Source organism: Grampus griseus (genome assembly GCF_964374135.1).
Source record: "Grampus griseus genome assembly, chromosome: 17".
Classification (NCBI taxonomy): Eukaryota; Metazoa; Chordata; class Mammalia; order Artiodactyla; family Delphinidae; genus Grampus; species Grampus griseus.
In genome coordinates this window covers 73,985,811-74,011,434 of record NC_139011.1, presented here as the reverse complement: position 1 = coordinate 74,011,434, position 25,624 = coordinate 73,985,811, and the positions used below count along the sequence as shown (strand labels likewise).

General features: G+C 41.8%; 1 long non-coding RNA gene across 3 annotated transcripts in view; it reads right to left on the bottom strand.

Moving 5' to 3' along the window:
- The window catches only part of LOC309835716, a 58,719-nt gene that overhangs the window by 31,274 nt on the left and 1,821 nt on the right, over window positions 1-25,624 (bottom strand). The window lies entirely within an intron of this gene.

Here is a 25,624-nt window from a genome sequence, read left to right as displayed (position 1 = left end):
TGGGGAGTAATAGCTGGCCCTTGGGGCTGACAGGTGTAGCCCGTCCTTCTGGCTGAATCATCTGGATCTGGATTGATGCAGTGTTTAGACAGGGAATGGGCTTAATCTTTCCCTGTAACTCACAGATCTCACAATTTCAACAGCAAACTATCAGGTATCTTCAGAGCATGGGGGTGTAGGTGGGAGGGATGACTCGGAAGGCAGTGTTGGAATAGCCACACTAAGGTAAAAATAAGAATGTCTTTTCTTCACCTTCCAGGCTTGCCCTCACCCATGAATCACAGCAGTTGGCAGTGAAAGATTATTACTCACAAGAACAATTTTTAAAAGAGGCACTCGGTGGGAGACAGGGCTCAGAAGAAATGAACTTGTATGAGTAGGGAATGAACAACATTATCACTGGAAACAACATATTTGAAGCAGTGACTGATCAGAACCATAGGTGGAGAAAATATTCAGCTGATGAGCAAGTAAGACATATAGTGAATAATTCTTAAGACTTCAGAGCTCATGCATTAATCTCTCACTGATAAAGTGTTTGGAAATGGAGTGCCCTTTAGAGGTGAAAAATGATTCACCAGATGACTCACAAATCCATGAACCTGTGGCTTCACCAGTATTTAGAATGCCATTCTGTTTTAGGACAAAGTTTCTAACATAAGAGGTTTTTATTAGTTGATTGGTTTTGGGGGGTTCTTGGTTGGTTGGTTGGCTTTGGCTTTTTTAATCAGAAAAATCCAAGGACCTATATTTTCAAGTTGTCATAGTTTTCTTTTTTTAATAATGCATTACTGTTTTTTTTTAAATTAATTAATTTATTTTTTGTCTGTGTGTGTCTTCATTGCTGCGTGTGGGCTTTCTCTAGTTGCGGCGAGCTGCGGCTACTCTTTGTTGCGGAGCACGGGCTCTGGGTATGTGGGCTTCAGTAGTTGTGGCTCACTGGCTCTAGAGCGCAGGCTCAGTAGTTGTGGCGCATGGGCTTTGTTGCTCTGCAGCATGTGGGATCTTCCCGGACCAGGGCTCAAACCTGTGTTCCCTGCATTGGCAGGCGGATTCTTATCCACTGCGTCACCAGGGAAGCCCCCTGTCATAGTTTTCTTATAAGTCATGTACATGTCTGTGCATATAACTGCTCGATCAATTCAAAGATTTGAATTCAAGGAATACAGAATCACCAATATCAATTTTTGAGTGTATGCTATAGAATTGGGATAGTTCAGGAGAAGACTCCTCAGTTAGGAGGAATCTGGAGTCAGACAGACCTGGGTTGTTCCTTGGCTCTGCCTCTTAACCAGCTGTGTGGCTTAAGGCAGCTTCCTTAATCTGTCTGAGCCTATTTACTCATCTGTAAAGGAAGATAAAAAGTGTCCTCATCCCCTAGGGTTATCACGGGTAGTAAATGAGGCAGCATGTGCCAAATGATTAGCACAGAGCCTGGAAAACAGTATCTGTCCTCCAAACAGTAGCTGCTACTGCTGTTTCGTTGTTGTTGTTATGGTAACGTCTAAGCCTAAAACGTAAGACCTTCTCCCTCCCCGCTTCCGAAGAAAGGGGGACGTGGCCAACCAAGCTTCAGGAAGAAAGCGCTTCTTAATCTTTCAGGGAGATGGTGCCATGAAGGGAAAGGAAGCAAAGCAGAGGTCAGCCGAGAGCCCTACTTCTTTTCATTTGCTTCCCCCAGCGGCTGAGTGAAAGGAAGCCTGAGCACAGGGCTCCTCTCACACAACAGATCTACCCTAAACCTAGGATAGAATCAGAAAAGCCAACTGCCAGCCAGGGTGCCTGATTCATTATCAGTGATGGGGCAGCCTTGTGGTCGTGTGCCCTGCGCGTGAGGCAAGGGAAGCCCCTTCCCAGTCCCACAGCAGATGCGCGTTGTGTGGTAAGAGGCCCCTCCGCCCCCCTGCTGGCTGGACACCCACCCCGACTTCTGTTTACCCTGAAGTCTCTCCTCTCATACCCTCTGGATTGGCAGGAAGGAGATCTGTATTATTTCTGCACCATGAGTTACGCTTTGCCCCAATTCTTTTAGGATTCCAAACCTTGCGACCTCAGCACAACATGGATTATTGGTACATAAACTGAGCATTGATAAGAATTTTTAGAGGGGCTCATGATAGTCACAGTAGGATCTGCATGCCAGTTCTGCCATCGTTTGCTGTTTTTACCACTTCCTTTCCAGCGAATCCCAAAGCTATCTGTACTGCACGAGAGTTAATGACTTGTCCGAGGTAAGAATTAGTGGTTGAGCCAGGAGTAGACTCATGTAATTGAACTTCCAGAACAATGTTCTTTCTTTTTTTTCCTCCACTTTTACTGAGATATAGTTGACAAATAAAGTTGTAAGATAAAGTGCACATTGTGACGATTTATGTACACATCGTGAAGATTCCTCCCACCTAGTTAATTAACACATCCATCACCTCATAGACATATTTATATATTTTTTCTCTTTTGGGGGTGGTGAGAACATTTAAAGTCTACCCCCTTAGCAAATTTCAATTATACAATATGGTATTATCAACCACAGTCACGATGTTATATATTAGATCCTCAGACCTTATTTAGAACAATGTTCTTTCCACTATAATAAATTCATTTATTTATTCAATAGGAACAAACATACATTTATACTATATGTCACACTCTGTGCTGAGTACTTAGGATATAAAAGTGAACAATTAATTCCCAATCTAATAGGAATTATTTGCCATTTATTTACTGTTACACATGTAAATTAAAAAATGCAATAAAGTATTCCAGAGGCTATGATCAAAGTAAGATTGGAAAAATGTGAGTTTACCTATAGGAATATCAGAAGAGACCTGGCAGAAAAGATGATTCTTGAGTCTTGAAGGATGAGCAGCAAAAGGATATTTTGCATGAAGATGGCAGAGGACACATTCTAGGAAGTCAGATCAGTTTAACAGGACCATGAATATGCCAAAAGCAGCCCCATGTGTCTACATAGCTACAAACAGCTGGACATAGCACAGGCCTATCTGGGAAGGGAGGCATTCACTAAGCAGAGCAGGGCTAGGTATGGAGGAGGGCTTTTACGTCATCCTGGGAACGGAGGCTTTATTCTGTGGGCTGTAAAGCAATTAAAGGGTTTAATCTTGATCAGATTTGATTTTAGAAAATGGACCTGGCAAAGCAGTGGAGATTGGATTGGGAGGGCAGGGGACAAGAGACAGGGGGCAGGGTGGAGCTCATTACTGCTGCCCAGGCTCCACAGAGTGGGAGGTTCAGACCGTGGCAGCGGTGTGGAAAGGTAGAGAAGATATGAAAGATGCTGAGGACATGGAGAAGTGGGCGGCAGGGATTCAGCAGGACTCCCAGCTCCCTCCTCTGAAGGAATGGGTACATGTTGGTATCATTCACTGAAATGGGAACTAAGAAAAGATGTTACAGGGGAAATGGTGAGATTAGCTGCTTAAGGAACAAGTAGTTGAGATGTTTAACAGACAGTTACAAGGATCTGGCACTCAGCAGAGCTCTGGCCAAGAGCTATAGATCTGGGAATAATCTCCTTACAGACAAGAGTCAGGTCCAGGAGAATTGAGGAGATCGTCATGCAGACCAGTGTCTCTCGTGTAAATCTCTCACCATGTGCCTGAGAAGCAGCTGAGGAAATTGCAAAATCTCAGGCCCAATTCCAGACTTACTAAAGCCAAACTATGAGAAAAGGACTCACGGCATCTTCTGTATTATGAGTAAGACAAGTGATTCGAATGCAACTGGAGTTTGAGATCCACTGGTATATTCGTTCAGGTTGTCCAGAGGAGATGGAACCAGTAGGGTTTGTGTGTGTGTGTGTGTGTGTGTGTGTGTGTGTGTGTAGATAGATAGATAGATAATGTACCTACAGATATATAGAGATAGTGATATATAGATACATCAGAAGTGGGGGACTCAGACTCAGAGCTTCTCGCCTGTTCTGATGGGCTTGGCCGTGTAGGGAGAAAGTTATTAGAAAGAGATTCAGCTCAAGGACAGGGTTTTTGGTTTATTTGTTTTGCTTTTTATTTTTAAATGAGTCTTTTCCATCAGGGAAGAGTGAGAATAAGACGCCCATGCAATCAAGGGCTGACATGATACTCCACGGGAGACAGTCACAGAACGGGGGCTGGGAGTGAGCCCTAGTTATGTTCAAAAGCCTTGATGACTCAACTCTCTCTGAACGATGCTTTCCACAATGTTCCCCCCCCGCCCCATTTTTGTTCGGTCGGTTTCCTTGGTACCCACCTGCATATGCTCTGTACTCCAGCCAAGGCTTTCCTCACCCCAGCCGCAGCCTGAACTCCTGCTCTGTGCCTCTACTGTGCTCCTTCCATCTGGAATCCTTTCCCCATCCCTCTCGCTCCTCAGATGAGAAGCGACAGTTAATTCCCTGCACAGGGCAGCAAGCCTGTGTCTGTGTGCCACAGTCGCCTTGCTGCACTGTTGCAGTTTTCTGTGACTCCCCTCTCCCTCATTCATCTTGACATCCCAGGCTCTTTGTATCCTCCACGGGATGGAACACAGTGCCTTACAAATGTTTGTTGGATTTCACTGAAGATGGTGTCAGACTGAGGATGCCAAATCGTGGTACATTCTTAAACTGCGATGCTTACACAACAGACTGAAGAGGAGAACCAGTCCCAGATTTGGGCCAATTACGGGAAAGAAACCAATTGAGGACCCATATTCCAAAACATAGGTCCTTGCCCCTTAGAGTTAATACGTGGGGTGACACAGAAATGGTCTGCCAACACAGAACTCAAGTATAAATATAACAAAATTAACACAAACTGTTACATACATATAACAAAATTGGGATTTACTTAAACAATGTTCATAGTCTATTTCTTTTTTTGTTAAGCAAGCTGTTCTTTCAAATCTATCTGTTTTTAAGTTTGCTTTCAGGAACCACTACCAGCTTATTCTTACTGTCGAATGCCATGTCCACACGGCCTGTGAGAAAGGATACGGCTAAACGTTTCTATAGAAATGAGTGCTGTGGGTCATGCATTGGCTGCTCTGGTGTTCTCTTCTTACCTGTGAAGGTGCAATTATGATGAAGTGCAGTTCATGGAAACATACAAACTGTGTCTACACTTCTTATAGCCAAAGGATCTGGAAAGCGCTAAATGTAGGTTCTACAGTGAAAGATTTTACATATTCGTGTAAATCATTCTCGTTCATTCAGCCAGTCAGCCTTGCCACATCCTTTGGACACTTGTGGGTTCCATGAGCTGTGTCATCCTAGGCTGTCATTTGTGGAGGTCATTCATGAAGGTTGCCACAAATGTGGTGCAGTTGGACAAGCAGGAGACTCTCAGGAAAGCTGTACAAGGAAGACCTGGCCGCCTTTTGGACAAAACTTGTGGCTCTGCCCATGGGTGGGTGAGCACGAGCCTCATCCAGATACCTCTCTCATGAGTCGTAAAGGCTTCTTGGCTGTGTGAGTCAGAGGGTTAGAGTAGACGTCCATAGAGATCTGAGGCATCACCAGCCTAAAGGTGGTGACTGGAGTCACAAGAGTAGATACAATATTCCAAGGTAAATGAGCAGTGAGAGAGAAAAAGGAAGAGGACATTCAAATAGTGGGGGCAAGATAGCACTTAAGGAGACTAGAGAAGAAGAGTCAGTGATAAAGGAAAAATCAGGGAACATGATGTCATATCGCTTGTGGAAAACAGTGGGAAATGCCAAAGAGAGGATGAGGCAGATTAAAGATGGCCAGTTATTTGGCACTCATAGAACCCCATCAAGAAGTGGGGTTCTATGTCCCCTCCCCTTAGGTCTAGGTGGGTTTGGTGACTGTTTTGTCCAGTAGAATACAGCAAAAATGATGCTGTGCCCATTTTCAGGCCTGGACTTTAAGAGACTTGCAGCTTCCAATCCTTGTCCCTTGGAAGGTTCCAGCCACCATGTAAAAAGTCTGACTACTTCAAGATCACCACACTGTGAGAAAGCCCGAGCTAACGATAAGAGAGATGCTCAGCCATCCCAGCCAGGCATCACCTGCCCGGGCCTCAGCTGCCATCTCACTGTACCTGCACGGGAGACCTCAGGTGAGGGAGGACCAATCGATTGAGCCCAGTCAACCTACAGAATTGTGAGAAATCATGATTTTTTTTTTTTTTAAGAAATCATGATTTTTAAAAATTATTTTAAATTATTTTAAACAGTTATTTTAAACAGTTAATATTTTAACTGTTAATATTTTAACTGTTAAAAATTATTTTAAACAGTTAATACAAGTTACAGAGTATGTCATGTCAACTCCAACTGACACCAACAGGGTGTACGGCAATTCAATTCTGACACATCCACCCAGAGTTAGCACAGACTCCACAGGTTAAGGGCTGAGTCCTCCACAAGACAACTCTCACTTCAGACACCAGCTGCATATCTAAGGGGGGTCGGGTGGGGGGTGGTCCCTAGGCCACGCTTACTACTGATCAACTGACAACAAACTCAGAGGTTCCCACAGCCCCCTCGGGGTTGATGATTCCCTAGAGTGACTCACAGAACGCAGGAAAGTGGCATACTTAGGATTACAGTTTTATTATAATGGGTGCACACAGGGCAAGATCTAGGAGGGTCCCCAGTGTAGAGTTTCCCGGCCCTCTCCCCATGGAATGAGGGCGTATCACCCTCCTGGCACATCAACGTATTCACTAGCCAGTAAGATCCTCCAAGTCTCAGGGCCAGAGGTTTTATTGGGGTTTCACTCCATGGGTATGATTGATTAAATCTTTGACCACATGACTGAACTCAATCTCCAGCTCCCCTCCTTAGAGGCGCTGAAAGGCTCAACCTTCTAATCCTGTGGTTACTCTTTCTGGTAATGAGACCCCATCCTGAAGCTATCTAGGGGGCCCATCATGACTCATTTCATTAGCATAAGAAAGACATTCCTATCATACAGGAAATTCCAAGGATTTGTGAAGCTCTATGCCAGCAACCTGGATAAAAATCAAACAAATTCTTTATTGTACCACACATAGCAATAGATAACTAGAACTGAAGTCAAGTAAATTAAGAACTGAAACATCTCCACCACTGAATTTGCAATGTTTACATTAAACAGAATTATAGGGACTTCCCTGGCAGTCCAGTGGTTAAGACTTCGCCTTCCAATGCAGTGGATGCGGGTTTGATCCCTGGTTGGGGAGCTAAGATCCCACATACCTCGTGGCCAAAAAACCAAAGCACAGGAAAGAAGCAATATTGTAACAAATTAAATAAAAGATTTTAAGAAACAAACAAACAAAAACAGAATTATAGGTTAAAGGGGTATAGCCAATAGAGAGGCAAGACCTATTTTTCTGTTACTTGCAGCCAACACCATCCTAATACAGTGCAAATGATGAAACGTGTATGTATAACGCAATCATACACATGCATGTATATGTAAACCAAGAATCCTTAGAAGCTACATAATAGGAAAACACAAGGATATAGCAAACAAAATTGCCCAGAGAGTCAAATAATATTTACATTTTGTCTTGAAGAGGGTCAGTAGGATTTCATCAGGCAGAGAAATCAAGGAAGCGTGATGTGGACAATCTAGGATGTGCAAAACATCAGTAGCTGAAGAAGATGGAATATTTGGGGATCAGTGAAAAGTTGAGTATCGCTGAAGCATTGTCCAGAAGCAGGGGGAGTCAGGGATGGGAGGCTAAAAATGGAGCGGGACTGATCAGTAGTAGAAGCTTATAAATATAGTTTAAGATCTGACTGATAGGTTTCATGGACCACGATAAGGAAATTAGACTCTCATATAGGTATGTGTAGGAGTCATAGATTTTTTTTATTGTTATAAAATATACATAACATAAAATTTACCATTTTAACTGGCACTCAGATTTTAAATATAGGTGTCCATGCTCAAATCTGATTAGCTTTTAAATGAATCTCAAGGTAACAATATTATTAAAACATGAATAATAATATTTTTTAAGTCAAAAAACTAAAATACCAAAAGCAAAATTAAAATTAATAGCTGAGAGCTGTGGTAGACATGGGGCTGTGCTGTGAAGAGCAGAAAGGATGTGCTGCCTAGCTGTGGGCTGTGAAGTTAGCACGTAACCCCCAGCCACTTTGAGACTGGTTTCAGCTGCAGAGAGCACCCTGAGGACAGGTGCTTCCCGGGTATATTAGTCAGAGTTCTCCAGAGAACCAATAGAGAGATAGAGGTAGATAGAGACAGAGATAATACAAAGAGAGAGAGATTGACTTATTACAAGATGCTGGCTCACATGATTCTGGAGACCGAGAAACCCCATGATCTGCCATCTGCAAGGCAGAGGCCCAGGAAAAACAGTGGTGTCGATTCCAGTCCAAATCACAAGGCCTGGGAACCAGAGGAGCTGATGATGTAAGTCCCAGTCCAAGTGCACAAGACCAACATCACAGCTCAACAGCCAGGCAGAGAAAGTGAATTCTCCCTTCCCCTGCACTTTTCTTCTATTCAGCCGCTCAGCTGATGGGATGATGACCACCCACATCGCGACGGCAATCTGCTTCACTGACGCTACCAGTTCAAACACTAATGTCATTCAGAAACACCCCCGCAGACACATCCAGAAATAGTGTTTAGCCAAGTATCTGAGCACCCTGTATCCCAGTCAAGTTGACACAAAATTAGCACAGGGGCAATGTGCATCTCTTGCCTGAGTAAGGCAGAAGGTAGAAGGTCCAGTCTTCTACCTGAAGGGTGCCACACAAACGGACACAATGTGTTCCAGAGCTCCTGCAGGGTTGCTGAAGCCTGTATTGCAACTTCTCCATCTGCCCAATGCTGCTTCTACCCCCCTTCCTTTTATAAGGAAGGAATATTTGATATTCCTATCAAATATACCGCACACTTGGTCTCCGTGTGTGCCTCTGAAGATGTGTCTCCTCCATGTCTGCCTGAACTATGACGGTGGGGTGCTATGTAAAGACACGAATTTTGAAAACATTCAGACCCAGGTTCGAAACACAGCTCTGCTATTTATTAGCTATGGGACATCAGACAAGTCATTCAACCTCACTTAGTTTTCTCATCTGTAAAATGTGAATGAAACCTACATACCTTGCCGTGTTATCATACAAATTAGAAAAAATATATGGGACGTCCCTGAATATAAGCAGCACTCAAAAAATGTAGCTCATGTCGTTTGGTAGAAGACATCATTGGGTGTCCATCCAGGACATGTTCAGATTACTTCATTCAGAGGGAATGCCTGGCAGGACATTCCTGAGACAATTCCCTTGCAGGGTCTGATGCCCACAAGTAACCTTGGTGCCTGCAAACAAAGGGATGTCAGCAGGGATGGTGCATCAAAATTCAAGGATCACATGCTAAGTTCTCCAAATAATTTTTGAAATCCCTCTCCCTTGGCTTGAGATGAGAGGGAGAACAGAATACCTACAATTCTCCTCGAAACAGTGTCATGGTAGGTGATCAGCTAACAGTGGGCAGGCCATTTGGGGACCGATCTCTTTTGCAAGACCTCCATGATGGCACCTGGTATTAGTTTCTCAGTCACTTGGGCTTCTTCAAAACCTTTAAATTGCGTTTAAGGTTCTGCTCCACAATAATTAGCAAAGAAACAAAAAGATCCTGTTTTCATGGATCTTTGAGTCTATTGAGAGAGAAAAATAATAACACATATAAATATATAATTGAAAACAATGATGAGTCCTATGAAGGAAAGGCTCACTGGATGTGGTAGACTTTGGCCCCCAGTGAACCAGGCCTCCTGGCAGTTTGCCCTTGTGCAATCCCCTTCCATGTTGACAATGGTTTGGCTACATAATTAATTTTGATTCTTGGGACATGATATACATGGTGCCAGCAGAGGTTTGATGAGCACTTGCCCAATGGGACTAGACCTCTTGGAATGCACTTTCTTAGAACCCAGTTGCCATTCTACGAATAAGTGCACAGTCTACATGGAGGATCACCAGGGGCCTTGAACTCCCAGCTGGTGTCCAGCATGATATGCCGGGCTCAGGACCTTCCAGCTATCTCAGCACCTCAGTCAAGTTCACATGAAGAAATGAGAACCACCTGATCAACAAAAATAATCATGGTAATTAATACCCTGTTGGTATTTAAAACCACTGAATTTGGGAGTGGTTTGTAACACATTAATAGATAACAAAAACACAAGGCTATGAGAACAAAAACAAAATGTCCTACCTAGCCTAGAAAATTGGAAGGCGTTTCCAGAGGAATTGATCATTTACATGGACTCTGAAAGAAAAATAAGAGTCATCTTCCAGAGAGGGCAGAAAGCACAAAGGCCTGTGTTTGAAGGGAAGAAGATGCATTCAAAACCGGAATGAAGGTCATTTTCTTATGAATCTTCACCTAATTATGAAACATATAGAGGGAATTTCCTGGCGGTCCAGTGGTTAGGACTCAGTGCTTTCACTGCGATGGCCCGGGATCAATCCCTGGTTGGGGAACTGAGATCCCGCAAGCTGCGCAGTGTGGCCAAATAATAATAATAAAAAAATAAAAGAAACATAGAAAGGCAAACATATGTGTACATACTTATTGTATTTATTTTCTACAGCAGTAGTATATTTAAGGAGTTGAGAGACTTCCCTGGTGGTTCAGTGGTTAAGACTCTGCGCTCCCAACGCAGGGGGCACGGGTTTGATCCCTGGTCCGGGAACTAAATCGCACGCGCCGCAACTAAGAACCGGCACAGCCAAATAAATAAATAAATAATTGTTTTAAAAAAAGATGGAGTTGAAAGCCCAGAGCTAAAACTGATATTTCTCTCCTTGCTTATTACTACTGACTTGCTATTACGAGCCATCTGCGACGCGAACACATTGTGCTGGGACCATCTGTAATGTTCCTAATCTAATGGTTTAAATGATGGCTCATGTTCTCATTAGAAGATATTAGCACCTCAAAAACATTTGCTGGAAATAGCAAGGTACTGATCCCTTCAGATGCTATCAGATAGCTACCCTGGAAATTAATGCATGTAAGAGCAGGAAGAAAGGAAACCAATACTCATTGAATCCCTTCTAGGGGCCAGGACCTTTGACAGACTCCTTGCATACATTCTCTCATTAATCCTCTCAGAAGTCTCAAAGGTATGTTTTATTATTCTATTTTTACTTATTAAAGAAAGTAAGGCTTTTAAACATTCATTAACCTGCTCAAGATCACACAGCTCCTCAGTGGCAGAGCCAGGATTTAAGCCCCAGGCTCTCTGCTTCTGAGATCTATGATATCCATAGCAGCTGTTGTTGACCGCCTCCCCTAAATCCATTTCCCCTTCCTTCCACACTTTTGTTCAGGTATCCATATCTTCCTGGGGTGTTTTCCATCATCTCCAAGCAATTCTCCAAAGGTCAGTGGACATCAACTGGGTGTCATACAAATTTATCTCAATTATGACCCTATCTACTTGGAGATAGCATCACATCCCACAGGTTAAGGGCTCAGGCTCACCAGATTCCCCTGCTTGAGATCCAGTCTCAAGTCCAGGGGCCACCTGCTGAATGACCAGCTATAAATTGGAGTTCCCAGAAACGCGAGGGGTCCTTGGGTCTGATAATTTGCTAGAATGACTCACAAAGCTCAGGGAAACATTTACTTAACATTTAACTGGTTTTCATAAAAGGATACTACTCAGAACAGCTAGATGAAAGAGATGCGCTCTCTGGGTACACCACTCTCCCAGCACCTCCATGTGTTCACCAACCCAGAAGCTCTTCAAATGTCTCATTGTTCAAGAGTTTTTATAGAGCTTAATCTGCAGTACCCCTTCCCTTTCCTAGAGGTTGCTGGGTGGGCCTGAAAGTCTCACCTTCTAATCACTCAGTCTTTCTGGTGACCAGCCCCATCCTGAGGCTATGTAGGGACACAGCCTTGAGTCTCCTCATTAGCATAGACTCCTGTGTGATCAAAACATGGGCTTCTTATGAATAACAAAAGACTTTCTGAGTGCTCAGGAAATTCCAAGGGTTTTAGGAGCTCTGTGCTAGGAATGGGGACATACCAAATATATTTCTTATTATACCACACCTCCTCATGAAGCCAGTGAAATTCAAGCGTGGGCTTCTCTGTCTACAGCAGCATTTCTTAGCAGCAGGCACAATGGGCATTTGGGGCTGGCCAGCTCTTTGCTCTGAACTGTCCCATGCATCTTGGGATGTCTTGCATCCCTAACTTCCTCCTGCAGTCATTCTAATGACCCAAAATGCCCAACACACACCTGAATGCCAAGGCTCTGCTTGAACAGCTGGTCCATAGGGAGCACAGTGTTTCCTGCTAATGACAGTTCAGGAACTTACGCAGTGGTTGGTAAGCCAACCGTGGGGTGGAATTTCTCTGCCACAGGTGGTGGTCCAGGAATAAGAATGCAGCTTGGGGGACTTCCCTGGTGGTGCAGTGGTTAAGCATCCACCTGCCAATGCAGGGAACACGGGTTCGAGCCCTGGTCTGTGAAGATCCCACATGCCGCGGAGCAACTAAGCCCGTGTGCCACAACTACCAAGCCTACGCTCTAGAGCCCGCCAGCCGCAGCTACCGAGCTCACATGCTACAACTCCTGAAGCCCGCACGCCTAGAGCCCATGCTGCGCAACAAGAGAAGCCACCGCAATGAGAAGCCCGCGCACCGCAACAAAGAGTAGCCCCTGCTCACCGCGTCTAGAGAAAGCCCATGCGCATCAACGAAGACCCAACACAGCCAAAAATAAATAAATAAAAATAAATTTATTTTTTAAAAAAGAATGCAGCTTGGGTAAATGGTGTGTAAGGGGAGGTTTGCTAGGGAGCTCTCTGGAGAGAGTATATCTGGAAGAAACAGATTTTTTTACCCTGGAATTTTTCATGTAAAACTTTCATGTAAAACTTTTCATGTAAAACTTTTCACTCATCTCTGGAGTTTTTTTGTTGAATGAGGCAATAAATCACCTTTATTCCTTAAGTCAATGAAGTTAAATAACAAACCCCAAATGTTGGACTTCCTGTTTTTTACCATGGCAAGTAATCTACCTGATATAATACCTTTCTTAGGCTTTTAGGTCCTGCTGTCTCTACATAAAGAACATGGCCCTTTGGGCTAGTGGCAGTGAAGGGCAGGACAAAGGCATCGATTTCTATTTCAAAACTTTCCCAACTTTCTGTTCTTTACTTCAGATTTTTTCTGCATCTGCCTTTGGTGTAGCTCCCTCCTCTCAGTAGAAGAGATGTTCCTTTCTCAGTCCAAGGTGAATTCCTTCACTCCCTCTCTTGGTCCAGACTCTTCCTACCTCCTCAGAAGTGCGTACCTCTCTCCCCATCATGCATTTTCCCTCTGTCTTGACTCTCCCTTTCTATGGTTCTTCACCCAAGATACATACTATGCCCAGACCTTCTCCTGTCAACCAAGTCCTCCCTCCTACTAATGCACTTCCTACCTCTGGCACGGCCCCGTCACAGCCAGGTTCCTTAAAAGTGCCATCTCCGGGACTTCCCTGGCAGTCCAGTGGCTAAGACTGCGCTTCCTCAAACCCAGGGGGCATGGGTTTGATCCCTGGTCGGGGAACTAAGATCCCACAAGCCACGTGGCCTGGCCAAAAAAAAAAAAAAAAGTGCCGCCTTCATTGACTTCCCTACTTCCTAGTGTTCGCACTCCCCTTCCCCAACTAATCCTTAAACTACTACTATCTGATTTATGCCCTCAGCTTCTCCAATGAAACTTCAATGGCGATGTCACTGATGAACTCCTAAATGATAAACCCAATAAGTATTTTCATCTTTATCATTTCTAATGTTTTTATTAAATGTGTCAATCAGTTTGTCCTTCAAAAATTCTCTCTTCCTTTGGAGTCTGTGTTTACCACCCTCTGATGCATAGGTTCTTAATCTGGGGGCTGTGGATTACATAGATATGGATAGGGGGAAATTTGCATCTTTATTTGTATTAACTCTAACTGAAATTTAACATTTTATTCAACTATGATTGTTGTCAGCACCATGGTCTATTAGCAGTATCTACCGATTTGTCACTAATAGAAATTCAGATGTTGTCATCTTACAATACACTTGATACAAACATCTTGTCATATCATTTACACTCATCCCAACTGCTAAATTATAGCCATTATTAGACCTCTTGTTAGATCTTGGTTTTTAATATATTAATAAAGAAGCACATATATTACTCTGACACAAATTTGTTTTGGAAATATTTTAATAACAATTCTAATATAATTTTTTCTGTAATCCTTTGTTTTTTTGTTTTTGTACCTTTGATACCATAATTCTGAGCAGGCATCCATGAGCTTTACACGAATGCTAAAGGGATCTATTGCTGAAAGAAAACACCACGTTTCCTGCCGAATTTTTAAAAAATCTCTCAGATTACTGCTCCTCAGTTCAATTTTGAAGCTCACGTTACAGGGCCCTCTGTCCCATTTTTTCTTAGCATCAGAACCACGTGTGACTGAGATTATAGTCATTAGATTTTACAGCAAGGGTTCTCCTCAGAACTTGGAAGTAAGTTTGTGCCCTGAGAGTTCAGGCTAACATTCAACATGTAATGATGACAGTCAGGTAGTGAAAATGACAGATAACACACTGAGAGCTTCACACACCCTCTGCGTTGCATGGTCATGCTATGATTTTGATATTATTTTCCCCATTCTACAGATTAAGAAACTGAATTTCAGATGGAATCAATGTCTTCATTAGGTCACATGGTAGGTAATTAATGAGACAGGGGGCTTAATATACTGCAAAATGAAGTTCACCAGAAGCAACCTAAAGATGCAGGTTGAATCCCAGGGCCAGAACTTGATGGTAATTTGATTGAATTGGGTAAGTCCATCAGAAGGAGGATTGGCCAGTCTTAGACGCTGGAAAAAGGAAAATTTTGGAGATAAAAATTGGTATTCTCTATTGAAATATTACTCAGGGGAGTTTTTAACTCATCAAAATATTTGGTAGTTGGTTAAGGCTATTGGGCCAGGGTTACAAATGCTTTCGGAGGCCAAACAGATACGGCTTGCAGGTCAGAGTGAGACGACAGGGTGTGGTCGAACTGATGAAATGAATGAGGGGACGAAATGCACTAGGAGGCATAGGTTTTACCCCCAGGAAAGACCATCCCAAACGTGAGCTGGATGTTCCGTGTTCCCTCCACTTAAAGTCATTAAATATTTCCATGCACTTTACTCTTTGTAAGGAAAAGAAAAAGCTAGTGGAATGCATTTCACATATTCCTGTCTCTGAGATAGTGATTTCTTATTGCAATTTGACATTCTACTTTTAAAAATCAGACTTGTAAACTAGGTTAATGTGAGTCCATTTCTGAAAGATGGATTCACTTTTGATGTGTAGAGAAATCAGGTTTCTAAGCTTCCTTTACTATATATACCAACCTGTGAGTTCCCTTGGGAGCCTCAGTCTAACCCCTCTTCATGAACATAAAGCATTCATCACTTCCTTGTGGAGGACAAATACATTTTTCTTACATGTTACATGCTGATGACTTCTAAATTTGTATGTGGAGGTCAAAACTCTCATTGGACCCATATTTCCAGCTTCCAGCACTGCCACTTACTAGCTGTCATGACATGAGAAATTAAACTCTTTAAGCTTCAGTCTCTTTTTCTATCAAATAAAGACTTTTTCTCTGTATATTTATTTTTATTTCCTTTAGCTATATTATCAGAATTTGGAAATTTAGGTGCAAGTGTTTGCATATATTAAAGGATTATGATAATCCTTTCACTACCTTTTTGAAAGTTGATTCAATTTGCCCTTTCAAGTTTTACAAAAGAATTTTCACTTTCTAACATTTTTTTCCATTTCTGATTATTATTCTTTTTCTTTAAATATTTTAAATTAAAAAACTATCAGTGGGATTAACATATACACACTACCATATAAAAAACTGAAAACCAACGAAGACCTACTGTATAGCACAGGGAACTACACTCATATTTTGTAATAAACTATAAGGGAAAGAACTGAATCACTTTGCTGTACACCTGAAACTAACACAACACTGTAAGTCAATTAAAAAAAAACCCTCAGGGGCTTCCCTGGTGGCACAGTGGTTGAGAGTCCGCCTGCCAATGTAGGGGACGCGGGTTCGTGCCCCGGTCCGGGAGGATCCCACGTGCCGCCGAGCGGCTGGGCCCGTGGGCCATGGCCTCTGGGTCTGCGCGTCCGGAGCCTGTGCTCCGCGACGGGAGAGGCCGCAGCGGTGAGAGGCCCGCGTACCGCCAAAAAAAAAAAAAAACCCTCAGGCCCGCGTACCGCCAAAAAAAAAAAAAAACCCTCAGGGTAAAATGCAAAAAATAAAAACACATAAATTAATTTAAAATTTTCAGATTTGTTGTGAAGATTAAATGATTTGGGAGGTTTGTTACACATTTTCAATTGTATTAAACGTATGTGAATTTTAACAATGATTGTCAGAGACTTTAATAGATACACAGGTAGAGCATGCAAACAGATAATACACAATAGAAGAACCACAAGTGTCTATCAGACACTTGAAAAAACATTTGGTCCCAGCAACCGTACCAGCTGCATGGTATTTCTATCTGGAGCTCAGACCACTCCCCCAAGCCCCAGACCCAAATGTCCAATTGCTCATTTGATCCCTCCACTTGAATGACTGTTGGCATCTCAGTTCAACGTGTCCAAAACAGAATCTTTGATTCTCTCCCCTCTTTCCCACCTACCTGTTCTTCTCCTGCAATTGTGTTACCCTGTTCATTTGGCAAAATATCTAGGAATCATGCTTGTTTGTTCTCTTTCTCAGTCCTTCCGTATATACTACATCAGCTAGCTGTGACTGGCTGGACCCTGGAAGCTTGGCTGCTGCCTGGACCCTTCTGGAAGCCAGAGGGGAGGGACACGGTCAAGAGCATCAGGAAATCAGGGTGGGCATATACCCTCCCTCTTGCCTTGCAAAAAATCCCATCCCTTCTGGAAGTTCACCTCTGAAAACTATACCAGCAGAGCAGAAGAGAGGAAAAAGCAAGCGCCTAGGGACCCTGACACCCACCTGGGTGGTGCGGAGGGACCAGCTTGAAGCAGCTCCTCGGTTGCTGGTCTCCAAGGGCTGGGGTGCTGAGTCCCTCCTGACCCCACATGCTGTCTCCTGCCTCGGTCTCCTCTGGCCTCGGGGCCAGGCCTCCTTGCCTGTCCCCGTCTTATAATTTCCAGTCTTCTTCTGGGTGCCAAACTTTCAGAAACCTCTTCCATAGGGTCAAAAAGCAAGCTAACTCTCCCTGTGCTTCAGTATTTATGATGAGCAAGGTGCTCTCAAGTGCTGGGATCAGGGAAGGGCCCCCTCCACTGTCCAGAGTCCAAGACAGTCACTGAGCCTACCTATTACTTCTTTTCACAATTTCTTTCTTTTTTGTAACAAACTATGGCTTTTGCTGTGTCCTGTAAAGACTTTTGTTACAGTTTAGTTCTCTATGACAGGATGATTTTTATTAATTTTATCATTCATCTTTATTGCTTTTATTGCATCTTCTATTATTGTTTTATGAACACTTTGTTTTCAATAAACAAAAATCTCTAGGTTTTTAATAAATAAATTAGGAGCCTGTAATTTCTTATTAGTTTTACTAGAAACATTGCAGTTAAAATGGTTCTCTAGGGGCTTCCCTGGTGGCGCAGTGGTTGAGAGTCTGCCTGCCGATGCAGGGGACACGGGTTCGTGCCCCGGTCCGGGAAGATACCACATGCCACAGAGCAGCTGGGCCCGTGAGCCATGGCCGCTGAGCCTGCGTGTCCGGAGCCTGTGCTCCGCAACAGGAGAGGCTCGCATACCGCAAAAAATGGTTCTCTAGAGCTGTGTCAAGTTAGAAAAAATTTTCATTTATTTATGTTTGAATTTTTCTTCTGAGTCTTTGAAGGTATCTATTCTGAGTTGGAAAGCTTTATAATAGGTATATCTTCTACTAAACTATATATATATGTCCATTGCTTACAGGCAGAAGTCTAAGATGGTCCCCAAGATCTCCACTCCCCCGTGTACACACACTTTCTTCCAGTTGTTCAACCAAATACTAACTTAGATGCTGCTGTGAAATGATTCTGCAGATTCAATTAATGTCCCAAAACAATTGACTTCAAGATAGGGAGATGGTCCTGGATGGGCCAGACCTAATCACTTGAGTCTTTAAAAGTGACGGGGCCCTTCTTAACAAAGAGATTCAAAGCAGGAGGGATTAAAAATGAGGGAGATTCTCTGCTGTTGGCTTTGAAGATGGAGTAAGCCACGTGGCAAGGAATGCAGGAGCCTCTAGTTGCTGATAGCAGCTCCTGGTTAATAGCCAGAAAAGAAATAGGGACCTCAGTCCTACAACTGCAGGAGGCTGAATTCTGCCACATCACATGGGCTTGCAAAAGGACCCCAAGCTCCAGATGAGAATGCAGCTAAGTGGATACCTTGATTTTAGCCTTCTGAGATCCTGAGAAGAGAACCCATCTACACCAGGCCCAGACTTCTGCCCTACAGAACTGCGAGCTAATAAATGGGTATTGTTTTTCGCCAGTAAGTTTGTGGTATTTTGTTACTCAGCAATAGAAAACGAATCTAGTAGGACATGCTTATATTGAGATATGACCTCTACACCATATGATGAGTCAGCACAGTAGGGATTACAGTATTCCTGGAAGCCTTTTTTTTAAAAGAATACCATGTGTTTTTGTTGTTGTTTTGTTTGTTTGCGCCAGGTCTTAGTTGTGGCAGGCAGGCTCCTTAGTTGTGGCATGTGAACGCTTAGTTGCAGCATGCGTGTGGGATCTCGTTCCCTGACCAGAGATCGAACCCAGGCCCCCTGCATTGGGAGCGTGGAGTCTTAACCACTGTGCCACCAGGGAAGTCCCCTGGAAGCCTTTTCTATGCTGGACAACTTGGAATGATTCAGCTACACACATGAGAGACTGAATAAATATACCCTAGGGAGCTAAATGTCTCCCTCACTCAACTCTCAACCCTTCCTTAACCATTACCAAAAACAAAACAAAAAAACCCTGTAGACACTCCAGCACTTCCCAACACAAGGGGGAAGTGTCAGTGGAGAGAAAGAACAGAATTCACAAATTAAAGTTTAAATATCTTACTTTTGCAAATTTTACCAAAAAAGAAAATTGACCACGTGAACACATTTGCCTTGGAAGGGGTCATGCAAGTGAGGGACCCTGAGCTTAAGGTTCCTTAGCTTCTCTCTCTCTCTATATATATATCCTTAGCAGCTGGCATAGTACCTGACATATGAACAGCATGTCTCAATTCTTTCTTATACAGCTACATTAAATTAATCACTGAGTAGTTGTTTCCTGACTTCAAATTTTTCTTAAGTGAATTCATGTTAATGGTGGGAGGCCTGTATACTGAGTCCACCCTCCATTTCCTGTACCCTGGGTCGCTTATAGTTAAACATACTATACAGAGAGTCCCTGACTTACCATAGTTTGACTTAACGATTTTTTGATTTTACAAAAGGGGTACACATTCAGTAGAACATGTACTTTGAATGTTGAATTTTGCTCTTTCCCGGGCTAGTGACATGCTGTACAATACTGTCTCTCGTGATGCCGGGCAGCACAGTGAGCCGCAGTCACCAGGGAGCCACGCGATCGTGGGGGTGAACAATGGTACACTCACAACCGTTCTGCACTTAGACGACCATTCTGTTTTTCACTTTCAGTAGAGTATTCAAGAAATTACATGATATATTCAACACCATTATAAAATAAGCTTGGTGTTAGAGGATTCTGCCCAACTGTAGGCTAATGTAAGTGTTCTGAGCACGTTTAAGGTATATAGGCTAAGCTATGTTCAGTAGGTGTATTAAAAGCATTTTCAACTTAACAGATATTTTCAACTTATGATGGGTTTATCTGGATGTAACCCTACAGTAAGTCAAGGGAGATCTGTATACTTACTTCCTCATCTCTGCTTGTTTCCAAGAAAGAAAATGTAAATAATTCAGTTTTTGTTTCAATTAGTGATTCAAGAGCCTCAGTCTGTTCTTTTATAAATAAGCAAAATAACTTATCTCAGGGTTCAGAGGAGACAATCTCACTTTTGGCATTTGGATTTAGTGTTTTTTGGAGTGAAGTGAAACGAGAACCTTCCAGAAATGCACTCAGTTGATTCAAAGAGAGAAAGCGGGATCTAGTTCTAAAGAGGTCTTTGTCTATAATTGATTTTTTTAAAGGAAAAATTAACAAAAATTAGAGTATATCAATGATGAATAATCTGCTCTTTCCAACAGACGCTTTTGTATTATAATTTGTATCAAATACAGTGTGAAGAAAATTATCCATTTACTAAGAATAAAAAATCTTCTCCATTAAGTCTAGTAATGAAAACTTCAAGATAAGACCCCAAAGTGACATAAGCCTGCAGTTCTTCTAATAAATATTACAGTACAAGAAAACACTACATTTAAGGAATAAGATGATAGTCAAACTCTACTTGTTTGTACCTTAAACCTTTTAAAGGCAGTGTTTCCCCTACCTCCATTTAATGTAGATTTTTAAAATTAATTTTTTATTGGAGTATAGTTGATTTGCAATGTTGTTAGTTTCTGCTGTACGGCGAAGTGAATCAGCCATACATATACACATATCCACTCTCTTCTACACCCCATTCCCATATGTCACCACAGAGCACTGAATAGAATTCCCTGTGCTATACAGTAGGTCCTTATCGGTTCTCTTTTATATATAGTAGTGTGTATATGTCAATTCCAATCTCCCAATTTATCCCCCCACCCCTTTCCCCCTTGGTAGCCATAGTTTGTTTTCTACATCTGTGACTCAATTTCCGTTTTGTAAATAGGTTCATTTGTAGCATTTTTTTTAGATTCCACATATAAGTGATGTCATATGATATGTTTTTCTCTGTCTGACTTACTTCACTCAGTATGACAATCTCTAGGTCCATCCATGTTGTAATATAGATTTTTTTAAACCTGAGACATAAAACGCATGATCAACTGCTATAATATTTGGACATAACAGTGCAGGTAGGAAATATGTGCAGGTAGGAAAATACTGATTCCCATAAAATTATTCAAATAAGTTAATGAAAAAGTAGAAATAAATTGTTAACTCTGTTGAACCACATGAATCCTTAAGGACTTGAGATGAAAGAAAACAGCAATTCCTTTTTAAAAATCCTTTTTAGGAGATCGTTGTCATTGTATTTGATCCTCAAAAAATTGCTTTGAAATGTAATTTTTAAAACCTGAGAAATATGTTTTCTCTTCCTTTTGCAACTGTAAAATGATTCTTTTTCAGGTCTTTTTTTTCAAAAATACTTTTACAAGTGCACAAAACCAAAACCACAATAAACTTCTTTATAGACTAATCTGTTAATAGTAAAATTTTATTGTAGACAGGTTAAATGAAACTGATTTGACCCAAAATGTATCTGATTTCAGATGGTTAGACATTTATTAGATCCTTGTTTTCACTTGATCTCTGTAGGTTGTGGTAGCCAGCTTCTAGGATGGCAGTGATCCTCACCTCTGGTTATTAATGTCCTTGTGTAGTCCCTTCCTATGTTTTATCACAGTGGGTCCATGGGACCAGAAGGATACAGCAGGAGTGGCGGGATGTGACTTCCAAGGTTAGGTCACAAAAGACACTGAGGTTTTGGCCTTATGCTCACTCTCTCGTATCTCTCACACTGGGAGAAACCAGCTTCCATGTCATGAAGATACTAAGCAGTTCTCTGGGAGGTCCATGTGGTAAAGAACTAAGGCCTCAGCCATAAGCCACCTTGGGAATAAATCATCCAGCCCCAATCTAGCCTTCAGATGACTGCAGACTGCAGCCCTGGCTGAAAGATTAACTGCAACCCCATGAAGAGACCTCCAAGCCAGAGCCACCCAGCTAAGCTCCTAGATTTCTGATGCATAAAAATTGTGTGAGAATAAATGTTTACTGCTGTTGTAAGGTTATACTGTACTTTTTCGCAACCTGTTTCATTTGAAGGAATTGCTGGGAATTGATCCCCAGATTACTTACATTGAGAAATTTAAAAGAGCGGTAGAAGTACAGCAATGATTCTTCGACAAATTTAAATTAGCCTTGCAGATTTTTAAATGTATGTAACCTCAATGTCTGAAGAACAGACAGATTTATTTTATTTTACTAACTTCTTTAAAATAAAAAAGTTTGGAAAAATAGACTCCTATTTTCTCCATATTAGAAGTGAAAATGTGATTCTTTGATAGGCATTTTCTTCTCTGTCACTCCACATGTTTAAAATTCTGATAATGAGACTGTTAGAAGCAGAGATAAAGATTATATAGGAGGGAGGGGAGCTGGAAGAAGGTTGAAATGTGATCTCGTAATTCCTGGCACCCATCTCACACAAAAGACATCAGTGACAGAAGGTTTTCAGAGTCCGCACCTCCCACTGGGACAGAGCTAGCTTATCATGTCCTCACAATTGGAGAGAAAATGGATTTCCCTTTATCAAAATTTAAAGGCCTTTACGGGTAAAGATTAAAATAAATTGAAACACTCATGGGAGTAGTAAATGGTTTCTTTTCAGCAAAATATGAGGTATACTTCTCAGGTATCCTCATTCTCATTCTGATCCTGACTTTTCCAAAATAAGGACACCTACCAATGAACACGAGACACAGAACACGTTCAGGATAAATGGATGAATATGTGTTCAAACCAGAGGGTTTGAAGTAATTGCATGGTCCAGTCTTTGCTGACAAAAACCCAACAATGCAGATAGTAAAATATTACCGATGTTACACAGTTCTATAGGGGTCAGTCTTCTAATATACCTAGATACATTCAAGAAAATCATTCACCTGCAATTTGGTATATATACTCTCTCCTAGTAATAATGTACTTTTCAGAGTGCTCTCATATCTACCTCCCAGTGATTCTATTAGCAACTGGAATTATCATCTCTATTGAGTATATGACAAAAATTCTCAAGGTCAGCTTGTTGGTGGCAAGAAAGACTGTAATTCAGGCCTCCTGGAATCCAATATTGGGCCATTCCCCAGACCACTCTCTCTGTGGAAAGCACTAGGCAACTGTTAAGGACTGAGAAAAGTAGGTAGTTTAAGAACACTATTTTGGTTTTTAACTCACTTTTAAATTTGTTATTAATCATTATGTAGTTATATTTTTTAATCCACGATTTTATAAAATGAGCTTATTATTATTCCAATATTCACTGTTTCTCTCATTTGTGCACTTATGTAGGCCCCTTCTGTTATGAATAGGAAGTCCATCGATAACAAAACTAACCTACATACAAAAGAAAGTTTCGTCACTCACCTACACACACATTGACTCAGGATGTGAATTTGCAATCATTCCATTTTGACCCTTCAGGTAAACTTCTGAAGGATGAGCAGAATGGAATGGAAGTATAAAGCAATTATACTCCAATAAAGATGTTTAAAAAAAGAAAAAAGAATGCAATGGAAGAGAGAAACCAGTCATTTCTGGCTTTGACAAGTGGTCAGAAATCAGTCATGAGTAGAAAAGTAAGAGAGGGAATACTAAGTGTGTTACCCAACAAGAACATAAATGGCAGATGAGGTGGATAAGGTGAACAAAGTACAGTGGAGAGGGCTGCTGAAACATCTGGAATGACTAGTAAAGCAATAACTATGAAAGATAAGGCCCTTTAAGGCTCAGCTTAGATGGCTCTCCTTCCGCTTCTGCTGGGGAGCAGCTACATATACAGGTTATCATTAGCAGAGAGGTTTGACTGCACAGAGACCATAGTAAATCAATTGCTTGCAGATATATCAAAACCCTATCAGTGAGTGGCAAGTGACAAGTAAGCTGATTGTTACAGAGTAGAGTGGACACAAGCAACACACTTCGGGTGTCACTGTCTCCCATCACCCCAGATGGGACCATCTAGTTGCAGGAAAAGAAGCTCAGGGCTCCCACTGATTCTGCATTATGGTGAGTTGTATAATTATTTCATCATGTATTACAATGACTACCCATGACTTAACATGAGAGAGACTCTAATCTCCTTTAAGGGAGCGTCTTTGTTGGGTTCATTTAACTCCTACAGTTCTTAGTGACAGGTTGGAGGTGGAACACAGGGAGAGGGTGAAGGAAAGGGGGAAATGACTTCAGTGTTTACTTAGTGTCTCCTGAGAGCTTGACACTTTGCTAGACACTTGTGTCATCTCATGAGGAATCTAAGGCTTAGAGAGTTTAGTAATTTATCCAAGATCACTCATCTGACAGGGGGTGAATTCAGGAGTTGAACGGAGTTCTTTCTTCCTCCAAACTGGTACTGAGCTTATGAGTATATGCAGGAAAATTAATTCTGTCATGGTGTTTAGAAATGGCTTAAAGCAAGCATTTCACAGTGGTTCTTAATTATTTCTGGGTCATGGACTCGTGCGAGGATCTCTCCCATAAAATTACATATATGCAAATCCATACAACATTGTGCATATCATTTCTGGAGGATCACAGGGCTCCCAGAGTGCATTCGAGAGCTGGCTAAGGAAACCATGGGAACCAAAGTAAGAACCTATGCATTACAGTATTCCAAGCCACTCTTCTCCCATCCCATTCCCCCACTACCTCTCTTCCCACAGTCTGAGAGTGATCAAAACCAGAGAAAATTTAAACACATGAAAAGTTTGGTTGGGAAGAGCAAATTCAAAAGTCTAATATAATTCTCTACTTTAAAATGTCATGGAAAACTTGAATGAGGAGACCTTGGAGAATGTAGCCTTAAACAATCCTTAAATTTCACAGTTATGACCTTCAGACCACATATGATGTAAGACTGAGAGATGAGGTTATCAGAATTCGTCCCCAAGTGAATGAAATAGCTGAAAATCGAACAGAATGGAAAATCCCACGAAGTATCCTATAATTTAAGGGAAGAGAGTTTTATTTCTGTCATTTTTGCCAAGGAGTTTTTCTTGAAAAAATGTCTTTGGATTTTGGGGGCTACGTAAAGTGTTTAAAATGAAGTTTGTGTGGGTTTTATTTACACCTTGTTTCAAAGAGAATTTAAGACAGCATATAGGCTTAGAGAAAATGTAACAAAATATTATGAATTACACATAGAAAAAAATAAACGTCGAGACATAAAATAGAGACAGAAAAGGAGCTGACTTTAAAACAGGAATTTGTATAGTGATTAGGCCTTAACTCCTTCGAGGTAATTTTTAGAAATTATGCAGCACTAAGGGTTTCACACATTAAGTATATGTTTTTCATAATTTACAAAATATCTTCACATATATTATATCATTTGATCCTAAATTGACTTTGAGAGGCAGTTATTCTCTACATTTTCCAGACCAGGAAACCGAGGCTTAGCGAGGGACTTGAAAAGCTAGTCTTTGCTCTTTTCAAAGCCACTGATTGTTATAATTCCTGCGCACCAATAACTAACACCTCTCAGTTCTGTGCAAGAACCATATACACTTGACTCCTGTGGCCCTGACATTTTCATGAGAGAAAGATTACCACCTACTTTACAGGTGCTTTAGATCTGGAGGTGGACAGACATAAAATTAAAGGACTTCAGACTTGGAATAGACCTTTCAGGTAACACTTAACTCCGTTGCTTTATCAATGAGTGTGTCAAAGCTCTAGGAGGCCAAAAGATTTGCAA